The following is a 25,292-nucleotide window of genomic DNA, read 5'->3' on the forward strand; positions in this document are numbered from 1 at the left end:
CTTTATTATGTAGAAACTTCAAAGCCAATATTGCAAATTCAGACTTCTCTGATCATGTTTAGAGATTTAGCAAGGCAATCCTTTAAAGGTTAAATTTGCAAGATTATTTCAGTGGTCAGTGGGAAAAAAAGAGGATCAAAAGTATTTGGGCTGTTGGGTGCACCCTAACTTTTATGGGACTAAGATCCATGAGCCATCCCTTTAAACTCTCAATTTGTGCAACTATTAGAGAGTAAACTCTTTGAAGGAAAGATAGAAGTACTCAAGAAATTTAGGATTCTCACAGAAATAATGTTTAAAGTGGGAGAGAAGGGCAAATTCCAGCTCAGATTACCCTCTGGACCTGTCTTCTCTGTGCCAGCACGCTGGACAGCATGGGCAGCAATAGAGTTAAAAGTTAAAAGTCTACATCACAAAGCATTGTAGCATCTTAGAGGTCAAGGCATACAGGTTTGTGGCTTGCAAAATCAATACAGAACACATAGGATGGAGAGAAAACCCCTCAGCGCCAATGGGAAACACCATAGCAAGGTAAAAACAAAATCATGCACATGTGACATCCAGGAGGATTGTCCTTATGACCACTCTCCCTCCTCACTTTCCAGTGGGTCAGGACTCCATAGATGAAAATGACAGGGCTAAACCAAGAGTTACAGCTTTGTTAAGAATTCATGGAACTCAGGAATGTTTTATGCCTGCAATTACATTTTTGTTGTAAAGGATAAAACTCACGACCAGCCAAAAGAAGAGATGCATAGGGCAAGGTCTAGGGGGGCTTCTAAATGCTAAGCTTCTGAGTCCTCAGGAAACATCAGCCTCTTGGCACATCATTATATGATTACCAATCAGGAAGCTCACTCATGTGCAGTTGTCCAGAGTTTTTATTGGGACTTCATTTCATAAGTATGACTGATTGAATCAATGGCCATGTGATTGAGCACAATCGATATTCTCTCTCCCCAGAGGTCATGACATCAGGCTGGTACCTCAGGGCTCAGGGTACCCCAACACTGTAATCCTATCCTGAAACTGTCCATAGGCCCATCATGAGTTGCCTTGTTAGTATAAACTCAGATGTGGCCTAAGAGGTCCGTGAATAACAAAGACACTTTTATCACTAGGGATATTCCAAGGAATCAGGATCAAAGTGTAGCTAAATTCTTCATTATACAACATGAACTCATTTATTTAATTTTTTAACAACCTTTGAGGTATGAGCAATTATTTTCACAACTTAACTGGGGTGGAGAGTGATTAAATAACTTGCCCAAAGTTTACATATCTACTAAATGGGCAGAGAATCCAAAAAAAAAAAAAAAAAAAAAAAAAAAAAAAAAAAGTTCCTATTCTCTATCTTTGAGATTCCATCTTTCATACAAATGTTAGTTATACTTTGAGAAGAATTAAAAGAATTAATTTAATTGAAATTTCTCATAGTTTACTATGTGTGTATACTTTTATAGACAGATGTCGAGGTAAAGTACACCATCACGTCCCATCATAAAACAGCCAACTCTATAACAAGAAACTACAAAAGTCTACAGAACCCCACCCTCCCCCCAAAAAACTAGAAAAACATGAATTGTCAATGGAAATGTTATCAATACATCAATATCCTAATATTTATTGGGAATAATGTACTTTGAGCTAAGTGTTGTAAACAATAAAAAATAACAGAGTGCCTTCCATATGGGGCTTAGGGTCTCATTGAGGAAATCAGGCTAGCAGCGTATGATACAATTAGCAAACAATTAAGTATGTGACTATTTTGTGCTGACTAGAGAGTAAGCACAATGGGAGCAAAGGGGAAGGACATAACCTATACAATTTCTCTGTTACCCGAAGTCTTCCATGTAACTTAGAATAGCCGAGGTTATGAAAAGCAGCCAGCATATAACTACAGAGCCCACCAGGAGTTCCGAGTAGGCAATAAGTGGTTGACTAGAGACTGGTAGAATACCATCACTTCAAATAAAGTGTGGCTTTATGACAGACAGGGATATGAAGTGCTTTTGTTTGATTGTCTTCTTTGTTTCACATTTCCGTCTCCTTTCATCTCCCCTCACATCTCCATTTCCCCAGAGACCCCTAAAGGTCTTTTATTCTTTGTTGTGCATCCTGATATTGTTCTAAATTCTCTCATTTGAGACATTCTTGTCCATTCCCACAAGACCATTTATCCTGACTGGAAGACATGTTGCATTTGCAGGTAGTACTAAAAACAGCCAACCTGACAAGAGCTGGCATCTGCAAATCTGCAATGGCACTTCTCTCCATGACACCCTCTGTAGGGAGGCCTTCCCCTTGACCTCTACATATCACATCTCTAACTCCAGGAAGGCTACTGTTTGGAGGAAAAGGTGAGAACTGATGGGAAAATTATTTGCAAATTATTTCTTAAAGGAATGTATCTTGATTCTTATCAACTATCTAGTGGAATTATTTAAACTAAACATGAGTTATTTGAAATGCCCCAAGTTTTAGTAGCAAAGCAATAGTTTAAGCAGTGAACACCTATCTTATAATGTATATCTTTATATAACACAGCTGTAAGGTAAAACAAGTATATCATAAGCATGCCTACCTAACAAAATCTTTTATGTTATGTTAGTGTAACATGGGCATTCTAGTAATTTCCTATAGGGAATATTTTCATAGAGAATGTAAAGATTAATTTTATGCCACTTGCTGTAATGATTTAAAAATATGAACTAGTGGTTTGAAGTTTGTTTTATTAGGGTTTTTAATAGTTTATAAATGTTCATTTATGATTCTAAAAACTATGATAGTGTATTATTTGTAATTTTCATATATATGCTATTTTTAAAGAGATTTTTTTCCCAATTTACCCAACAGATTGCTTCAATGGTTTCCTCTGTGTTTTTGTGGGTTTTTTTGTTTTTTTGGTTTTCTGTTTTTCTGTACTGTTGAATGGATTTCTGTTTACTGGTTGCATTCTTGACTGATTTTTTTTGCATTTTCCCTTTGACAGGACTAAAGGGAATCCATTCTTTAGTGCATTCATAGAAGAAGGAACACCAAAGCATATACAAACTGATTATTAGGAGAAAAGAACACAGTGGATTATCCTTTTTTTAAAATTAAATGTTCTGGTAGCTAGTCATTTTATATTATTGCCAGATTTAATATACATAAAATATAGTTACAATAAAAATGGAAGACTAATAAAAAGAGAGTCTCTTTGAATTACAGAGACAGAGATTTTGCAGAAAGAGTTCTTGAAAACAACAGACTTTTCCAAACACATCTAAAAATTAGTTTAAAATTTAAGTGAATTAGGGGCACCTTGATGGCTCAGTTAATTAAGTGTCAACTCTTGATTTCTGTTCAGGTGATGATCTCACAATTCATGAGATTGAGCCCCACATCAGATTCCATGCTGACAGCACAGAGCCTGCTTGGGATTCTTTCTCTTCTTCTCTCTCTGCCCTTCCCCCCAAAAAACCAAAGAAATAAATTTAAAAAATTAAGTGAATTATGCTACTTAGTATGTAAAATATTTCTCTAAAGCTACTTTCAAAGGAAAAACATGTTGTGGTATTATGGATGCAATTTCTTTAAATAGTAGGGAGAGCTACTATATTTATAAATTATTTCCATCCAGACAATTGTTTGAACAACTTTTACTAGCACTTAACAATGTGTTGCTACCTTAATGGCACAGAGCAATGGATTGCAATTTTGTGAGTTTGTATTGATAAATATGTCATTTACCAGTGGTTAGCAACTAATTTTCAGACCTTCCTAATGCAAAGCATATCCCATTAAGTTTAAAAATTCATTAACATTTCCATGCGCCAGATGGCACAATGTAAAAAATGTTTGAAGTACCCACCAATTAAAACTCTTAAACATATAATAACCTAGCTGGCAATTTGTTATATATATTGCATGTTAGAACACCACAAAATGCTGGCTACATAATATCCATCTGTGAATATATTGAATTTCTAAAAACATAAGTAAATAGATCAGGCCTGGGATAAACTCATTTCTGATTTCTAAAGACTACAGATACTTCCATTTAATTCTCTAAAGTTACAAGGCGCACAACTGCATTTCTAACTGATTGGAAAAGCTCAAAAATATGTAGACACCAAGAATTTAAAAATTTATCTTCAGAGACCAACTGGATGATTTGCCTAGGAATAGAAAAGCATTAAAAAAAAGCAGTGCTCTTATAAATATCCTATTAGAGGAAGTATGGTTTTGAATAAGGAAAGCAATCACAAAAATGCTAAATTTCAAATTTAATATAGTTTTTTATGGGCTAGATTTTAAATCTGAACAGTAATTCATTTGAGTCTACACTGATTATATTCACCAAAACAAATATACTATCTCTGTACCCATGGCAATCCACAGATTACCTCAATTATCTAGTTAAGAAATGTTGCTTATCTAAGACGTATTTGAATGATTTGGGAATATGCTTTTCACTCTATGCATTACTCAGTCCCCTTTTTATCATTAACTAAAGTAGTTTGCCTTTTAGCCCTATATTACTAGGTGAAAATGTCTGCCTAAATTCAGAATATGTTTGATAGCCTTAAATCCTCTGCTTTACTTAAATGAAGTGTTGAATAGATATTAAAAACTTCCTATATTTTAGGCAGAGCCAATCTATTTTGAAGATGAAAGTTTCTTCATCTCTAACAGGAAACAATTTATGAAAATAATAAAACAATTTAACTGTCTACTTACGTTTAAGATCTACTAGACAATGTGCCCTCATTTTTAAATTTTACTTCTATAACATACCTCTGCACTAGATTTTATTATGCCAGTTTTACAGATAAAGAAACTGAAACTCAGGAAGGTTATATAACTTGCTTAAGGCCACAGAGTTAGTAATTTGAAAAAGTAAAATTTAAAGCCCGATCTAATTCCCAAAAGGTGCTTTTTGTAAAAATGGTCTCTAGAGTCAGATTATCTGATCTGGAAGCCCAGATGACAACTATGAGCAGCATATCTTTGGGCAAGATACTGGGCAGAAATCTCTAGAACCATGATTCTGTTTAAACCTATACTTTATCAGTATGTGGCAAATAGCATAAACTTACATTAAAAGACAACTCTATTGTTTTTTTATAAGAGATAGACACTAAGAATTTTAGTTTGGTTGGAAAATAGAGCATTCACATAAAAGGGGTTTTAAATATGTCAAATCATAAATATATGCTGATGTATGTGTATACACACACATACAAAAGCTCTAGAGAGATAGAAATACTGTTTTCAGGGGCACCAGGGTGGCTCAGTTGGTTAAGCATCCAACTTCAGCTCAGGTCATGATCTCACACTCCATGAGCTCGAGCCTCACGTCAGGCTCTGTGCTGACAGCTCAAAGCCTGGAGCCTGCTTTGGATTCTGTGTCTTCCTCCCTCTCTGCTCCTCCTCTGCTCATGTTCTCTCTCTGTCTCAAAAATAAAGAAAAACATTAAAAAAATTTAAAAAAGAAATACTATTTTCAAATGACTGCAAAAGAATTAATTGAAAGTCTATGGAAGCACTTGAATTAATAGCATGAATTAAAATTTAGTGAATTAGAAAATTAAATTCCTGGATTATTTTCCTAGATCATAATTGTCTTAAAACATAAGCCATTTGTAAAATTAAAAACAAATCCAGTATACTAAGAAATAGTGCAATTTGAGTATTGCTTACTTCACTGATTATAATACTAACATAGTATTATATATTAGTACATTAATGTACTAATTATTAGTGTAAGTATAATAATATTAGTGTATTAATACTAATATAGCATTATAGATAGTATTAAACTAAGAAAAAACTTATGTCCTGATGTAGTATGTAAATAATTATTTCATTCCTTGACTTAGCTACAGACTGTATTTGGAAAAATTCCAATAGTGTGTTATAAGCCCTATCCTTTCAAATATGCCATTCATGTATGATAGAAAAATAATCTCAAACTAAACTATTAGGAAAATTTAGGAAAATGGATAAAAAAATATTATTTTGTAACTCAAACTCTAAATATTGGTCACATTTACAAAAATCATTTTGGTAACATGTATGAGATTTATATGAAACTACAATAAAATCTCAATTTGAAGCATTATTAAATCATTGACAGTTTGATAGTTCCATTGATTACTGATATGATGTCATGATTAATTTTAAGACAGAAAAAAAAATCAGTTGTAACCAAAAAATTCAGATGGTTTTGATTCAATGGAAAATTTGTATCTAATTTAACCCCATCAATACCAGTTCATAAACTTGATCAATATATTATACATAATTATTTAATGAAATATTGCCTAGCTAGCTAATCTGCCTTTCCCAGAGTTCCTGGAAATAACTAAAGCCATACTTAATTTAAAAAATAAAGAATAAAACAGGAGCACCTGGGTGGCTCAGTCAGTTAAGCATCTGAGTCTTGATTTAGGCTCAGGTCATGATCTCTTGGTGGTGGGATCAAGCAGGGCTTGATAATATCCCAATGACTTATTTATTTTATGATGGGAAGTTTGCACCCTTTGTCCCTTTTCTCTCATTTGCCCACTCCTCAATCCCCCTCCTCTCTGGCACTCATGAATCTGTTTTTTGTATCTATAAGTTTGTATTTATTTTTTGATTGTTTATTTGTTTGTTTTACAGATTCTACACATAAGTGAAATTATATCATATTTGTCTTTTTCTGTCTGACTTATTTCATTTAGCATAATATTCTCAAGTTCCATCCATGTGGTTGCAAATGGAAAGATTTAATTCTTTTATTATGGCTGAGTAGTTTTCGTGTGTGTGTGTGTGTGTGTGTGTGTGTGTGTGTGTATCACATCTTCTTTCTCCTATCAGATGTTTATCCATTCATTCAATAACGGACATTTTGGTTGTTTCCATGTCTTGGCTTTTGTGAGTAATGCTGCAAAGAACATAGGGGTGCATATATCTTTTCGAATTAGTGTTATTTTCTTTAGAAAAATACCCAGAAGTGGAATTGCTGGACCATATGGTAATTCAATTTTTATTTTTTTGAGGAACCATCATACTGTTTTCCATTAGTGACTGTACAGATTTACATTCACATCAAGAGTGAGGAGGGTTCTCTTTTCTCCACATTCTCTCCAACACTTGTTATTTCTTATCTTTTTGATAATAGCCATTCTGACACGTGTGAGGAGGTATCTCACTGTGGTTTAAATTTGCATTTCCCTGATGATTATTGATGTTGTTGCACCTATTCATGATCTGTAGGTTGTACTGAAAATTTTTAACAATAACAACAAAACCTCACACATATTTCTGGAAATCACACTTTTTGTAATAAGTGTAACTAACTTTACAGAGGCAAAACTTCACATGCTCATGTTCTTTATGCTTAATACTCTGAAGAATGACAGATATTTTAAGATCTTTTAAAATCCAATAATAAATTCTGAAAAATAAAGGTGAGGAAAAATTTATTTCTGATAAATTATAAAAAATTAAAATACGTAGGAAATCTTAAATACCTGGAAATATGTTCACATAATAACTAATCAGGTAAAATAATCTGTAGCACAATTTTGATCTAAAACTTTTAAGAATCTTTAGCAATTTTATTTATCAATGTGAGTGTTTAGGGGAAGAATGTATTTTCCAAACTGTCCTCAACAATACTTTTTACTCTATATCTTCTTCTTGAAACTTGACATCCCCGTCAAGAGGAAGAGTGTATTACCCTCCTTTTATATACAGGTGGCCCAGTGGTGGTAATATTCTTGCAAAGATTGAAACTAGAGCCTCAATTGTCCTCTTCAGCTGCTCTGCCATGTTCTAGTTACAGCTATCTTCCTTCTCTTTTCCATCACCTCATTTTCTTATTTTCCTTGTTCTATAAAGGATGCTGATGACCCAGAAGAAGGTGTACTGATCTTAACTGGCTTCCCCCTACAGTAGTGCATATTGCCTTAGAATTCTAGATGTTGAACATGTACTGAACTGTATTAGTCATCATCTCCACTTTGGTTTTGCATCAGGTAAGTTCATGCTCAATCTTGCAACACTTGTACAGTGTAATATTGTGTGGAGTTTACCTTCTAAGCAAATATAGTGCCCCATATTAATATGTGGAGTCTAAAGTTATTATCATTTTTCTTTTCAATTAAATTGTCCCTAATGTAGGGGCGCCTGGGTGGCGCAGTCGGTTAAGCGTCCGACTTCAGCCAGGTCACGATCTCGCGGTCCGGGAGTTCGAGCCCCGCGTCAGGCTCTGGGCTGATGGCTCAGAGCCTGGAGCCTGTTTCCGATTCTGTGTCTCCCTCTCTCTCTGCCCCTGCCCCGTTCATGCTCTGTCTCTCTCTGTCCCAAAAATAAATAAACGTTGAAAAAAAAAATTAAAAAAAAAAAATTGTCCCTAATGTAATGGAAATAGTTTTGTGATTTAGTGTAGAGTTCAATACAGCAATGTAGGTTGAGACATCTAAACAACATTTCATAAATACAGATGCTAAGGTCATAAATATAGACCTAGTAAATCATATCCAAGGGTGGGGCATGAGTCAGCTTAAATAGTAGTTTCAAATGGTATTGTTGATTCTCGTTCTGGTTAAAAATTATCTTTTGGTGTAATCAATGTATTTGGGAACTTGGAAAAACCATAAACCATATCTCTTATGAATATCATGGGTCTAATGTAGAAGGAAGTAGTATAGAAGAACATTTCATCATTTATATGTATATGTATATGTATATATATATGTATGTATATAACTTTAAAAGAAACAGAGTTTTTAAAAATAATCGAATTGAAATCCACATAATATAAAATTAAAGTGAACAATTCAGTGTCATTTAGTACATTTGCATTATTACAAAATGACCATCTTGTTTACTCTTAATAGCCTCTTCATTCACTTGATGAAACTGATTCTGAGTATTCTAAGGCCTGTTTCTACTGTCTATATGTTTGTTCAGGGTCTTGAGGATTGTTCTCCTATTTAAAAAATTATAGAGAAAGGGCAGGCAGAGGAACAGTAATTCCACCCTTGAACTGACTCCTAGATGAAAGAGTTTAAAAGGCTAATTCTTAAATCCTTGTCCTTTTGACAAATTTTTGTCTTGCATTACCATTTCAAAACGTTATAAAGGGAAATGCCTGCTTCAACCCAAGGTGTAGTAACAGAGGCCAGATTTGCCCTGTCAGTCAAAACAAACAAAAAACAAAACACATGAAGCAAAGGTTTCAAGACAATTCTTCAGGGAATGAAGAACACTGATCCCTAAGAAATGATACACATTGAGGTGAGCCCTACGATTGTGCCAGCTTCTTGCCTTGAGGGAATTCCTGGAAAGGAGAACAGGGAGGCCAAATCCAGATAAAGCACAATGGATCACCTACGGAGATGGATCTAAGAGTCCAGAAAGCAAAGCAACTGGAGTTCACAAAGCAAAATATAAGAAAGGAAACTGCTACATAGAGAGAGAACTCCAGAGATTTTCAAAAGCTTCACCATAAACATTCAGCTGAGGGCAGTTCAGTGCACAAGTGTGAGATAACTACTCAAGGCCAAGGAAAAGAACAACTCAAAAGTATTAGAAGTAACAGTGGCTGGCCCTGATACAGGTTCGGTAAGAGTGCCTGTTCCCAACAGATGGATGGAAATCTTATGATGTGCTTTGGGCAGAGCAACAGAAGAAGAACAGAGAGAAGCTAACAGAGAGAGAGAGGTATCCTCAGATCATGTATTCTCAATAGAGGCAGTATCACCTCCAACAGGCTAAAAATCAATTTCTGATTTAAATTAATCAGAGTCAAGAAAATCTGAGATATCCCAATGTTTTATATACCTCTAATGAGTCACAGTATATAAATGGAAATACTGTATATTTGCAGCATTGACTTTCATGAAAGGAAAGAAATTAGGGAAAAAATCCCAAAACACTTCCTAGAGGATAATAAAAAATATTTAAGAAATATTGCCCTTAGGCTGACCTCTGCTCTGTTCTAACAAATATTAAAAGAAAGACTAGAAAGATTTAAACTATTGTAGGTAACTTAACTGCATGCTACAATAAAGCTTAAGAATATTTATAGGAATGCAAAAATACCTACCACACAATAAGAAAAAAAGATGACCAGAAATGCGAAGTAGTAAGAAAATTAAAAGTTTCTGCTTTTTAAAAGGCAATATTAAGAGAAAGAAAAGACAAGTAACTGGAAAAAAATATTTGCAAATCATATATCAGATAAAGAAGTTATCATCAGGGTATATTTTTTGAAAAAATCAAAAACACCGATTTTAAGAAAACGAATACCCCAGTAAAATATGAGCAAATTATTTGAATAGACACTTAACTAGAAAGATGATTGATAGATAGATAGATAGATAGATGATAGAAGAATGCCAAATAAGCTAAGAATGTGAAAAAAATGCTAATATCATTAGTTTTAGAGGATTGCAAATTAATAAAATGATGGAATACCAATGTATACTTTTTAGAATCGCTAAAAATTAGCAGACTAACTATACCAAGTTTAGGGAATTCAGTGGAAGATCAGGAGCTCTGATATAGTGCTGATAGGAATGCAAAATGATAAAACCAATTTGGAAATAAATTTGAGAGTTTACAAACATTAAACACAAACTTATAATATGATGATGCCTTTCCACTCTTAAAGCATTTTCCCAATAGAAGTGAAAGCATATGTCTATAAAAAGACTTGCACATAAGGTTGCAAGGCATCTGTATATATAAGTGTGTCTTGTATTGAATGAGTTTGGTTTGCATTCTGTATTGACATTGTCAGGATGCTCTAAATATCCTGCATTCAGGTCATTTTTTGAAAAATTACATAAATTCAACAATTAAAGCTCATTTTTTTACCACAGTAACTTAAGTTTAAATACTTAAATCTCAAAACTACTTCAATTTATTTTTAGATTGTAACTTTATTAACTTTTAATAGTTCAACACTGTTTATGACCAGTTAGTTATGAGTTAGTAATTAGAGTGACAGATGCATTCATGTGGCCATGAGATAGTCAAAATAAATGTTTTCCAATTCTTGCATTACTTCCTATCATCTCAATTTCTGTTTTTACAAGTTTGAATGCCAAAGGGCCAAAACACAAGTATAAATTTCACGTTGAATATTCTGAACAGTAGACAGAGAAAAGGAGAAAAAAATGTGAAGCTCTTTGTGCATTGGCAATTTTTCACTCAATCTCAGAAGTCATGGGAAGTCAGATATAAATCAGCATATACTGGGTATATCACAGGTATACATAAGAGATGTATAGTTAACTTAACTTAACCTTAAGTTAACCTTAACTAGTTACAAAATGATTTTAACTAACAGTTCTTTTTAAGAGAAATTCAGATGAAGAAGATAAAATCATCACAGCAAAAGATGTGATGACCTTCCAAACTGCATACTACCGTTGGTCTTCTAGCTCAAATGATTGTGTAAATACATGTCTACTAAAAGCATTTCATTACTCCAAAAGGGCAAGCAAATTTTCAAGTGCCTGGACAAAAAAACTGCAATAATGAACAGTCATTATTCCATACATTTATGGCATAACCAGGGTATAAGTAATCATAATGCAGAAAGGAAATTATGGTTTTGTAATATTTTTTTCATAAAAAGGTTAACTTATAAGTCTATTGCAAGTAAAATTTCTTTCAGATAATATTTCAGAAGCAATAGCAAATTTTTGCAGAAACTTATTAAAATTTGAGTTAATGAGAAAAATCATACTGTTTGTAGTAGTGACAATATAAATACAAATTTTGTAGATGTTTGTATGATGGTACAATATTTATTCAAAGTTGAAAGAAGGTATAGATGATTCTTTTGAAGCTGTTAAGGTGTCCTACCCATATTCTGCATAATGCTTCTCAAACAGCATCTGATGTCTTTTCTTTGGCATTGAAGTAATCGTCATGAAATACTACTCTGGTTTAATTTACATTGTTTGAACTGAGTAATTAAATGATATTTGTGATTTTCTTGATATTCTGTATTTTAAAAATTTTTGTGCATTCAAAATTCCATTGACTCTCTTAAATACATGAAATTGAAAGAAAAGCAAACTGTATTATTGAAATACTCCATTGCTTAAAAGAAATTGTTGAATGCGTTAAAGAAAGAATTGGCCAAAAAAAAATCTCCTTTTAAGTGTTAAGGCTGTCTTTAGAAGGGACAACATTACTAATAAAGAGGAAAATGAATTCCAACTTTAAGTGAATAAATATTATGGCATTTGCCATGACTATTTCTGAATAGATTTCATCCCTTGAAAAATTTAATTATTTTACCTGGATGTTGCTAAATACTTTTCCAGCATGGAAATAAATGAAATCATCACATGTGCTATTGGAGAGAAGGGAATAAACTTTATAGCAATGTTCTTTTTTTGTCAGTAGACAATATTTTTAAAAGTCTTGACCAAGGGATGCAATGGAATCCTGAGGACAGAAACACAAGCTATGTCTTGAACAATTATATTAAATGTAACAAAGACATTGTGATTTATAAAAATCAAATTTGAAGATTAATTCTCAAAGTTGTTAACTTTATGTCAGATGATGTAACATGCCAGCTCACAATACTAATGTGTAATGAATTTTCTCATTATAAATGTTCAATGGACACACACAAAAAATTAAGTTGGGTATAACCACTTACAGTGTAAATGGAACATAGACCATAACTGCAAGGGCTTTTTTAGTTTATTTATTTAATTTGAGAGAGAAAGAGAGAGAGAGCGAGCAGGGGAAGGGAACAGAGGGGAGGGAGAGAGGGAGAGAGAGAATCCCAAGCAGGCAGTGCAGAGTCCGACACAGGGCTCCATCTCATGAACCATGAGATTGTGACCTGAGGCAAAATAAAGAGTCAGGCACTTAAACAACTGAACCACCTAGGCCCCCCTAACTGCAAGGTTTTATATGCAAATTATGAAAAAAAAAAGTTTAAGAAGAGTGAAATCTGCAGAGAAAATTAAAGAAATTTGTAGTTTAGATCATTGTAACTTATTTAAAATAAACAAGAAATAATTTTTACTGTAGGCGCAATATTCTTTTATGCCAATGCACATATGCATAGGCAATCAGAAATAATTCAAAAGTAACAGGGTGCCTTGTATTTTTATTTGCTAAATATGGTAACTCTATTTATACATGAATGTTCATAATAGCTTTATTTTCAGTAGTAAAACCTGTGAACAACCCAAGCGTCCATTGTATTAGTGTACTCTAGGTACCGTAACAAAATACCACAGATTGGATGGTTTAAACAACAGGAATTGATTTCTCACAGTTCTAGCGGCTGGGAAGTCCAAGACCAAGGTGCCCGCCAATTTGTTCCTTTTGAGAGCTCTCTTCTTGGCTTGCAGGTGGCTGCCTTCTTGTTACATCTTCACAAGGCCTTTTTTTCTGTGCCCACTGAAGAGAGAAAAAGCTCTCTGGTCTCTCTACTTATAAAGCCACTAATCCTATTGGATCTGAGCCCCACCCTTCTGACCTCATTTAACCTTAATCACTTCCTTAGAGGCCCTGTCTCCAAATACAGGCACACTGGGGATTAGGGCTTCAGCATATAAATTTGAGAGGGACTCAAACCTTCAGTCCACAACATCCATCAACAGATAAGTCAATAAACAAGCTGTGGCCTATCTACACAACACGATGTTGTTTGGAAACAAAAAGGAGCTATTGATATATGCTATCACAGGAATGACTCTCAAAGTAATTGTGCTGGTAGAAGAAAGTCAGACCAAAAAATACATACCACATTATTCCAGTTATCTGAAAATCTAGAAAGTGCAACTAACATGCAGTGATACAAGTAGATTAGTGGTTGCCTGACATTGAAGAAGAAAGATGTGGAAGTGTGGAAGGCAGGAATTATAAAGGAGCATGAGGAAAATTGTGATGGTGGTGCATGTGGTTATTATCTTGACTGTGGAGCTTATTTGTTGACGTATATTTGTTATGGTAACAAAACTGTTTTTAAAAAATCACTGTCAATCCCTGAGAACCACTGTTAACATTGCTGCCTGGGGTGTGGTCTCAAAGTGGGCCAGACTGATCTTTTACCAAGTTCCAGAGGCACAGGTCTGCATAAGCACTACTCAGTAGTTCTCTTGTGGCTTTCTTAGTCAAAAACAGCACATCCCCTAGGCAAAACACCTGTTGCCTTTATGGGTTTTTCACTATAAAGTTAAATCATGGGATTCTTTCTAACTGACACAATTTCACCAGAGACAATTGGGATTTGAATACTTTGGGAAACTTTTGAATATAAAGAAGATTGTTTATTTGAGAGATCACTTACAACAAAAAGAGGAAAATCAGCCTATGTCATTGTCTGCATTCTTTACTCAGTATGAGGAGGCTTCCAAATACAAGTTGAACTCAAACATTGGCTCACTGATTAATTCTTTATTTAACACCAATGAAGTCTGTTAATACTTCAAATTGCTTCATTTGTCAATCTCCCCAAATGGTGTACCCTTCCTTGATCTTTCTTCTCTTTAATTTTTTCTCCCCTTTCCCTTTCTGAGCCAGTTACTACCTCAGTGTTCCCCAAGAATATACCCCCCCACCCCGCCCAGGGAAAAGGTATTGGTTTCAGTAAACTTAGATCCCTATGCCATTGTTAAAGACTTCCTAAACACCAGGACTTAAGGGAAATTATTATTTAAGAGTTCAACTTGTTCTAGGTTCAGACCCTCTAAACTTTATTGATATATACCAATTAGAATATCTTTGGATAGGGGCGCCTGGGTGTCTCAGTCAGTTAAGCAACCGAATCTCGATTTCAGCTCATGTCAGGATCTCATGGTTCATGAGATTGAGCCCTTTGTTGTGTTGGGGCTCTGTGCTGACAGCATGGAGCCTGCATGGGATTCTCTCTCCCCTCTCTCTGCACCTACCCCATTCACCCTCTCTCTGTCTCTCTGTTTCATAAATAAATAAATACATACATACATACATACATACATAAATTACAAAAAGAGGAAGAAGAATATCTTTGAGTACACTAAAGTTTTACAGCAATTAGATTGAGAAAAGTTAATTGTCATAGGCTTGTATATAGTTATGGCCTTGGTGCTGGTGATGATCTCATGGGTGTATAGTTACGCCCAAATTCATCAAGTTGTATATGGATAGCTTTTTTCATATCCATCATACCTCAATAAAGTGGTTTAAAAAATAAGTAAGAGCTAATGCATTTTTAAGGAACAATAAAAAAATTAAAGTTAAAAAATGAAACATTTATTTTAATTAAAACATTCACATATTATGTGTATATAATATGCAGATGTAGAAGGTGATATATGTGTATTATGTATAATACATTTGATATACATAAACACAGTTATCCAACAAATAGAGAACAAATGTGGTATAGTGGTAAAAGACCATACAATTGGCATTAAAATATGAGTTCTGACACTTGCAAACCTTACTAGGTTCAAGAAATTTTGACATCTCAACATTAATATTTATCTTCTTTCAAAAATTTGGCAAGAGAAAATAGTAACTAACACTAACCTGATTTTCCAAAGTTGTTTTCAAATTATGCTGAGTATGAACACACAAAGTTTTCAATAACAAGTGATATAATCCTATGCAGATGAAGGAAATTATTATTTTAAGTGAACTGTAAAAAGGAAGCACTGAAATAGCTTTCATTCAACCACTAATCATAATTATAACCATTCTTGAAAAATAAATAATATATGCACTTGTCTTCCCTTTTGCAATTTTTACTGTACTTAACGATTTTCTCTTTTAACCATAATTTTGACCTAAAAATATATCTTCTTTTCTATTTCTGCAGGCTGAAACTTGAGACCCATTCCAAAAGCAGTGGCTGCTTTTTCTTCACTTTAACTTTCTGTATCTGCACAGAGAATTCATCTCTTGACTTCTCAAGCAATTTTTTCCCTTCCAAATTTGTCTCTCTTTCCTTTTACTGATCCCCCATGATTTCTTCAGGGTTTGCTTAGGTCAACCCCCAGTGTCTAATCTTATGAGTCGCTTCAAGAACTACAAATTTGTTCAGATTCCTTTTGTCTGGATTCCTTTCAACCACAGGAAGTCTTATGCTTTTCAATTTCTTTATTCTCCCTGAGTATTCACTCTGACCCCTTCCATTGAGTTTCAGCCCAGAGTGAGCTTCTCATTCTCTGAATTCTATTGACCTTAAAATCAGCATCTCACTCTTTAGCTCTTAATTGGTCTTTACTTATTTTCTCCAGGTTTTTTGGCAAAGATAGTATCTTATATTTTGGTCACTCTTATAGATCCTTAACATACTTTGGGATGTACAGTTTGCATAAATACTAGGTTGTTTGCTTGAACTAATTTGTAACTTATAACTCTTACATATATTCCTAGTAGTTACTTATAACTACTAGTGACAAGGAATATAAATTTATAGATACATATTTGATTTAATATAGATGTACAGTTACTAAAAAATTAAGTATGAATAAATACTGTCAACTAAATCATAAAGAAATGAGCTCTTCCCAGATAGATCATATGGGAGAGAAATGCTATCTGATAAGAATATTGAATATTTAATAGGTTGACAAAGCTAGAGTGATACAGGACAATCAAATGGGCTATAAAACTCCCATTTCTAAGAACATATTATATATACTAAATTATCTATAAGCCACTACTTAAACTTTATGTTGTAAATTATTTACTCTTCTCCTTATAAAGATTTAGTCTCCTTTGATCACCAAACCCGAATCTTCTCCTTGTCCCATTAACCACAAATTTGCATAGATAGTGTACTCTTTAAAGTGTTACAGTGAAGTTTAATAAGCAATGTTTTGTGATATTGGAATTTGCTTTCAATTGAAATTGGCAATTATCAGAACATCGTAGGGAAGGGAATGTATAAGAAGTAAGCTCCAGAATTGAATTTAATTTTTTTACTTGTTAATAGCAAAACTATTAAAGATTTAAATATATGATTTAGAAGGACATCACCAAGATAGTGACATATATTGTTTGTGACTTCACTTTTCCTCACAGAATAACAGCTAATATCTATTTGAGAATGATACACTACTGAAAGAATCTTACAACATGAGAGTTGGGCTGTAGTGACTTCAGCATCTCAAAGACCATAAAAGACTATATTAGAAGGTAAGAGAAGTGGCTACCTGTGTTGTATTACCCCTCCCCCCAGGACAAAATGGCACCATGTGGAGAGATCTCCCTTAAGTCTCTAGATCTCTCAGTGGGAAAAGGGAAACCAAAGAGAACAATCAGCCTCCCCTAGAATTATGGGTGGCTTTGTGGGAACCCTTACTCTAATTTTGCACCATGGAAATTGCAGAGTAATCTGTAAGGCCCAGCTACTAGGAATTGGATGTTATAGAAAAAGGGAAAAGAGCTTGCAACAACTAGCACATGGATCTTGGTAGATCAAATTCATACCTGCAGTACCCAAGTAGAAATCATATCCAGCAGTTTTTTTCATCTGCAGAACCAAACTGGGGGTGTACTTTTATCAGGGAACTCAGTAGGTGCAGACTGACCTGACTCAATCCTCACACAAGGAGTTTTGCTGGCCTTAGGTCCTGGTTTGTCTACCAAGATAAGAAGCTAAGTCACAGCCCCACCTACTGTGGACAGTACCTTCCAGCCCCACCTGATCAAAAGGGCTGATGACAATTCCTGGAAATAAGGAGGCAAGAAGGCAAAGCTGATTGCCCTCAGAGCAGTACTGGGTCTAGAGTCTTCTCATACAATACACAGGCAGGGAGATTAATTCGTAAATAAGACTGAAGGTCTTGTTGGCCCCTCCCAACAAGAAAGCTTGTTTGGGAAATTGAGAGTAGCCTAGAACAGTTCCTTCCCATCTCGCCCAGGCAAGGGGCAGAGGGATAGCCCCACCTACTATAGAGTGTGGCTTCCAACCCCATCTGATGAGAAGGGCTGGTGAAAACACCTGAAAGTTGTGTGACCCAATGGCATTTGAGCTGAGAGAAAGTCTGACAGTGATAGTTTGCAGAGAAAAACCAGTGACTATGTTCAGCCAAGGAACTTAGGGTGTGGATCAGTTTGAGTTAAGACAATAAAGAAGGAGCTTCATCAGTTTTGGAAGAGCTTCTCCTGCTCTGCCTGAGCAAGAAATCTAATCCATAGCCCTGCTCATCACTGAATATAGTCCCAAGCACATCTGACGAGGGTATCTAACCAGGGACACAGGAAGTGCCATAGGCCATTCAACAAGCCTCCATACAGTGGCATTGGAACAGAGAGCACAAACATGGTTTCCCTTGTCTACAGATCAAAACCAGTGGCCTCAAATGGCCAGGGAGTTCACTGCACACTCAGGCCTGCTTAGAGCCCCCAAACAACATACTACACAGCCTTGGTTCCTGGTCTTCTGCCCTGCCAGGACAGGGGAGTTAATTCATAGTGCCTTCTATTTTTTGAACATAGTACCCAGTCCCAACCATCAAGTAAGCCAGACAAGGGAACTGAGGGAACCACAGAGCCCATCCTACAGCCTCACCTGGGTTGGGAACAAAGTAGTTTTATCCAATTGTTCTCTGTCAGTGGAAAATTTCCCTATCCCTCTCCTCAGAGCTCAAACAGTTGCCCAGTCCAAAAACAGACTATAAGAGCAGGCCCCATCTACCCAAAGAAATTATGAGCAGTCACACTTAAATGCCACCTGAGCTGACTGGTGAAGAACTATCTCTGTTAATGAAAATCTGTGAAGTCTGGAAAAGGAACCCCATTACCCAACTGCACAGATACCAATGTAAGGAATTAAAGATCATGAAAAATCAGATAAATATGACACCACCAAAGGAAAGTAACAAAATTCTAATAACTGATCCTAAAGAAACAGAGATCTATAAACTGTCAACAAATTCAAAGTAACCCTTTTAAGGAAGTTTAGAAAACTACAAGAGAGGGGTGCCTGGATGGCTTAGTCAGTTGAGTGTCTGACTTCAGCTCAGGTCATGGTCTTGAGGTTCATGGATTTGAGCCCTGTGTCGGGCTCTGTGCTGACAAGTCAGAGCCTGGAACACATTTTGGATTCTGTGTCTCCCTCTCTTTCTCCCTGTCCCTTGCTGGCACTCTGTCTCTTTCTCTCAAAAATAAATACACATTAAAAAAAAAGAATAAAACTACAAGAAAACACAGACAACTAAATGAAATTAAGAAAACAATGCATGAACAAAATAAAAAGCTTGACAAGGAAATAGCCACCATCAAAACACAATCAAGAGTGTTGAAATCCTAGAGTTGAAAAATACAACTGAACTAAAGAATTAAACAGGGAATTTCAAAAGTACATTTGACCATGCAGAAGAAAGGATGACCTGATAGATAAGACATTGGAAATTACCCAATCACCAGAGCAGAAAGAATAAAAAAAAATGAAAAATAGTGAAGAAAGTCTATGGGGATTGTGAACCACGATGAAAAGAAATAATATTTGCATTAGGAGAATCCCAGAAAGAGAAGAGAGAGAAAAGGGGACAGAAACTATTTTTAAAGCAATAATAGCTGGAAACTTCCCTATCCTGGGGAGAGAAATGGACATCAAGATCCATCAGACCCAAAAGACCACAAGTAGATTGAATCTGAATAGGGCTACATTGAGACACATTATAATTAAATTATCAAAAGTCAATGGGGCGCCTGGGTGGCGCAGTCGGTTAAGCGTCCGACTTCAGCCAGGTCACGATCTCGCGGTCCGTGAGTTCGAGGCCCGCGGCAGGCTCTGGGCTGATGGCTCAGAGCCTGGAGCCTGTTTCCGATTCTGTGTCTCCCTCTCTCTCTGCCCCTCCCCCGTTCATGCGCTGTCTCTCTCTGTCCCAAAAATAAATAAACGTTGAAAAAAAAAATTTTAAAAAATAAAAAAAGTCAAAGAAAAAAATAAAATTTAAAGCAGCAAGAGAAAAATGTTACACAAAAGGGAACACCCATTAGATTATTGAAGGATTTCTCAACAGAAACTTTTCACGTCAAGAGAGAATAGAATGACATGTTCAAATATTGAGAAAAAAATAGCTGTCAACAAAAATGCTACACCCAGTGAAGCTGTCCTTCAGAAACAAAGGAAGAATAAAGATTTTCCTGAACAGATAAAAACTGAAGGAGTTCATTACCACCAGACCTGCCTTACAAGAAATGCTAATGGGAGTTCTTTGAGTGGAAGTAAAAGAACTCTAATTATCATCATTAAACCGGTAAAAGGTAGTAAATCTCACTGAGAATGGTAAATCATAGTTAGATTCTGCAGTATGGTTATAGTGGTACATAACTCACAACTCTGTTTTAAAAACTTTTTAAAAAATGTAGCAAAAATAACCATAAATACAATAATCTGCTATTAGTTACACAATATAACATATGAATTGTAACAATAGCCAAATGTTAGGAGAATTAAAAAATTAAAGTATATGAATTTTATTGAAGTTATTATCAGTGTAAAATACAGTATTATGAGTTTTAGATATTTTAGATCAACCTCATGGTAACCACAAGAGAAAACCTTATAGTAATTCCACAAAAGAACATGATAAAGAAGTCAAAGCATACTACTACCAAAAGACACTTGAACACACACAAACAGACAGCAGCATAAGAAGCAAGGAACAAAACAACCAGAAAATAATTAACAAATGGCAGTAATTAGTTCTTAACTATTAAAAATTACTTTAAACATCAATGGATTAAATTCTTCAATCAAAAGACAAAGAATGGCTGAATGGATTTAAAGAAAAGATCTAATAATATGCTGTCTACAAAGGACTGACTTTAACCTTAAAGACACACAGAGGCTGAGTGAAGAGATGGGAAAGATATTTCTATCAAATGGTAACAACATCAACAAAAAAGCAGAAATAGCTATATTTTTATGAGATAAAATAGACTTTAAAAATGATACAAAGAAACAATAAAGATCATTATGTAATGATAAAGGGGTCAATACATCAAGAAGATCTGAACAATTATAAATATTTATGCACCCAACAGAAGAACACCTAAACTTATAAAGCAAAAAATTATAGAGCAAAAAAGGAGAAATAAACAATAATACAATAATAGTTGGAGACTTTAACACCCCACTATCAACAATGAATAGATCATCCAGACAGAGAATCAGTAAGGAAAAAGTGGGTTTAAACAATACTATAGACCAAATGAACCTAACAGACATATATAGGACATTCTTTCTGACAACACCATACTCAAGCACACATGGAACATTTTATAGGGTAGACCATATGCTAAGCCACAAAACAAGTCTTAGAAAATTCAAGAAGATTGAAATCATACCAAATAGTGTCTTGAATGACAATGGCATAGGACTAGAAATCAATAACAAGAGGAAAACTGGAAAATTTTCAAATACTTAGAACTTAAACACCACTCTCCTGAACAACCAATGGATCAAAGAAGAAATTAAAGGGGAAATAAGTTTTCTTGAGAGAAACAAAAATGGAAACACAACATACCAGAACTTACAGGATACAGCAAAAGCAGTCAAAGTGGCAAGTTCATAGCAATAAATACCTGTACTAGGAAGCAAAAGAGATTCTAAATAAACAACCTAACTCTATGCTTTAGGGAACTAGAAAAAGGAGAACATGCTGAGTCCAAAGTTAGTGGAAGAAAGAGCATAATAGCAATTACAGGAGAAATAAATGATAATCGAAAAAAATTAACCAAACTAAGAGTTGGTCTTTTGAAAAGATAAACAAAATTGACAAACTCTTAGCTAGATTAACCCAAGACAAAAGAGAAAGGACCAAATCAACAAAATTATAAATTTAAAACGAGACATTACAAATGATACCACAGAAATTCAAAGGATCGTAAGAGGCTAATATGAACAACTATATGCCAACAAACTAGACAACCTAGAAGAAATGGAAAAAATTCTTAAAAATGTATAAACTACCAAGACTGTAACAATAAGAAATAGAAAATCTGAACAAATTATTAGTAAAAGAATTGGATTAGTAGTCAAAATTTTCCCAGTGAAGAAAAGTGCAGGACCAGCTGGCTTCACTGGTGAATTGTACCAAATGTTCAAAGAACTAGCTAACACCAATCCTTTGTAAACTATTTCAAAAAATCAAAGGGGAGAGAAGACTCCCAATCTCATTATCTTGATACCAAAACCAGAAAAGAACACTACCAGAAAACTAAAGGCTGATATCCCTGATGAATATAGATGCAAAAATTCATGATAATATACTAGCAAACCAAATTCAGCAGTATATTAAAGGATCATGTACCACAATCAGCTAGGATGTATCCCTGGAATACAGGATGGTTCAACATACACAAATCAATCAATCTGATACATAAATGTTAACATGAGCTTGTAGATAAAAATGATTGATACATACAAAAATATCCTAGAGCTTCTAGACTCTTGATATGGCAGCAAAATAGAGGCATTAGTCTAGAATAATAATTAAAGTTTCAAACTGTGAACCAGAGAATTTGGTTCAAATGCCAGTTGTTCTACTGGTAACTACATGTCCCTAGGTAACTTATTTTACCCCTCTTTGCCTCTGTTTTCATACCTAAAAAAATTAGAGTTATGACACTTTTATGAATTGAATTAAAATATACAAAAATATTATTTTAAATTAAATCTGACCTAGCATAAGTATAAAATAAATATCTGATCTAAATTGTGTAGATTTTAAGAGTTTTTATTGAATTATATGAAGCACAGTTTGCTCAAGATTTTTATTTCAGCTAGTTCAAATATTTACCTTTCATATATAAATTCTGTGGAAGGAACAATTTATGGTAACTTCCTGAACTAACAATAATTTAATAAATTTAAAAGATAATTTGCACTGATATGCTTTGGTAATCTAGATCCCTGCTGAAACAAAATACTAATTATAAATTTTATTTTGTTTAAATGTTCATGGTGGCTATTGCATAATAAAAGACCTAAAATATGAAAATAAAAATGCACAAGCAAAATAAAAATAATAGGGACTTAAGTAGAAATATCCATGTTCTATCCCATTTTATAAACATGTCAGTTACAACCATAACATTTCCATTTTCAATCAGTAATATATCTAGTTAATAGTGTTTATAGGAAAGTTTTTTTATTGCTTTTATCAATCCTAAGGTAGTATGATAATTATGCAAAACTCTTGATGATATTTTAATTTGAGTTTAATTTACTTAACAGAGACAAAGACTGAACACATAAATTTTTTTTTAAATGAATGTAATCTAGGGGCACTGGGTAGCTCAGTCAGTTGGGCGGCCAACTTCGGCTCAGGTCGTGATCTCGCGGTCTTTGAGTTCGAGACCGCGTAGGGCTCTGTGCTGAGCGCTGAGTCTGGAGCCTGCTTCTGATTCTGTGTTTCCCTCTCTCTGTCCCTTCCCTGCTTGCTCTCTCTCTGTCTCTCTCTCTCAAAAATAATAAACATTAAAAAAGATTAAATGAATGTAATCTATTTTTTACCTAAGTTGGGTTCACATCTCTTTACTTATAGGTATAATGATGAGGATATTGTAAATCTGATCATGTTAGATATCGTATTGAAGATCATGTTAAATGCACCTTTTAAAATGTAAAGATTTTGTTCATTTCATGAATATACTTCCCTCCCATCTCTGTGATTCAAAACACAGGGAAGAATAGGTGTCCGTGATAAAAATGGCAGCCAGGTTCTTCCAGTAATTCCTTTACTCCTCTGAAAACTGAAGGAATGATGAAAAATTTCTCACCAGTTTACTACATCCACTTTTTATCCATTATCGATATAACAAAAACACATGCACGTGCGCATGCACTCACGTACACGGAAATACACACACACACACACACACACACACACACACCCCACATTCGAAGAGAATTAAAATCAGGGGAGAAAGGGTTTTCCTCAAATTATATTACTAAGCTCAGCTAATTTCTGTACTTAAGCAATGCCATATAAACTTCAAAACAGTCACAGTTTTGATAAATGCACTTAGTGAGAAAGAGTTCCACAATATTAGGAGACACTTTATTAAAGTAAGAAATTTTTGTAAAAAAAAAAATATATATATATATAGCTTTAGGCAGTATAAGGTGAAATTGGGAACCATGCCTCATTCATATGTGCATTCATTTATTCATTCACTTATTCACCATACTCTCCACTCCCTATTCTCTCATTTGAGGGTCTGGAGTTAACAGAAAAAAACTCCAACCTCACCACTTAGAATGGTGTGAACTGAAGGTACTTGTTTATCAGGATTTCATACTATTGTAAAGACTGCTGCAGCAATGAACATAGAATAACTAGATTAGCATAGACTCTGGTACATAGTAAGTGTTTGATGTATGTTGTCTTCTTTTGCAACCATTCAATGCATTTTTGCTGGTCAATAGATGATGTGAATAAGGACTTTATCTCAAGCAGATGAGAATATCATGGAGACAAGGAAATTTCATAAACAGTGGTAATATAAAGTAAAAAGTAAAAAGAAGAGTATCAAAGAAATATATACTATATGGGGTGCCTGGGTGGCTCAGTGGGTTAAGCGTCTGACTCCGGCTCTGGTCATGATCTCATGGTTTGTGGGTTCCAGCTCCATATCAGGCTCTGTGCTGACAGCTCAGAGAGTGGAGCCTGCTTCGGATTGTGTGTTTCCCTCTCTCTCGGCCCTTCCCCCATTTGCTCGTGCCCTCTCTCTCTCTCTCTCTCAAAAATAAACATTAAAAAAAAGAATTATATACTATAATTTAGCAACTTAGAGGCAGTAGAATGTTTGTGGCATATACATTTGACTTCTACTCTGAATTTTTTTCACCTAAATTTTTTACCCCTTTCCTCACATGAACAGGTAAACAACCAAAACGTCTTCAAATTTCATTTTAGATTTCATTTCGTTGCATCAGAATCGACAAATTGAAAAATTCCAAACATGGTTGGAAAGGCCTTACATTGTATGTTAATGAATAGAAATAGGCAATTTCAATGTTAGTTGACTTAAATTTTAGACCACTAGTAACATAAATCTAAAAGGTTTTTAGTAATATGTTACTGACCAAAATATTAATTAGCAACAAAAATCAGAACATAAATTTGTTAGCTATTTCAAAGTTCTCAATAAATAACATTATAGATATGATTAGGAGGTCTGTATTTCTCAATCCAGATTTTTAAAATCCAAATCCTGGTTCCACTCTCAGAACACTGGGCATGCCAATCACTCTTTGACTCAGTATTTACATCTAAAAAATGGGCATAAAATTAGTATCAGACTCATAGATTTGTCAA

Source organism: Prionailurus bengalensis, chromosome D3 (assembly GCF_016509475.1).
Source record: "Prionailurus bengalensis isolate Pbe53 chromosome D3, Fcat_Pben_1.1_paternal_pri, whole genome shotgun sequence".
Classification (NCBI taxonomy): Eukaryota; Metazoa; Chordata; class Mammalia; order Carnivora; family Felidae; genus Prionailurus; species Prionailurus bengalensis.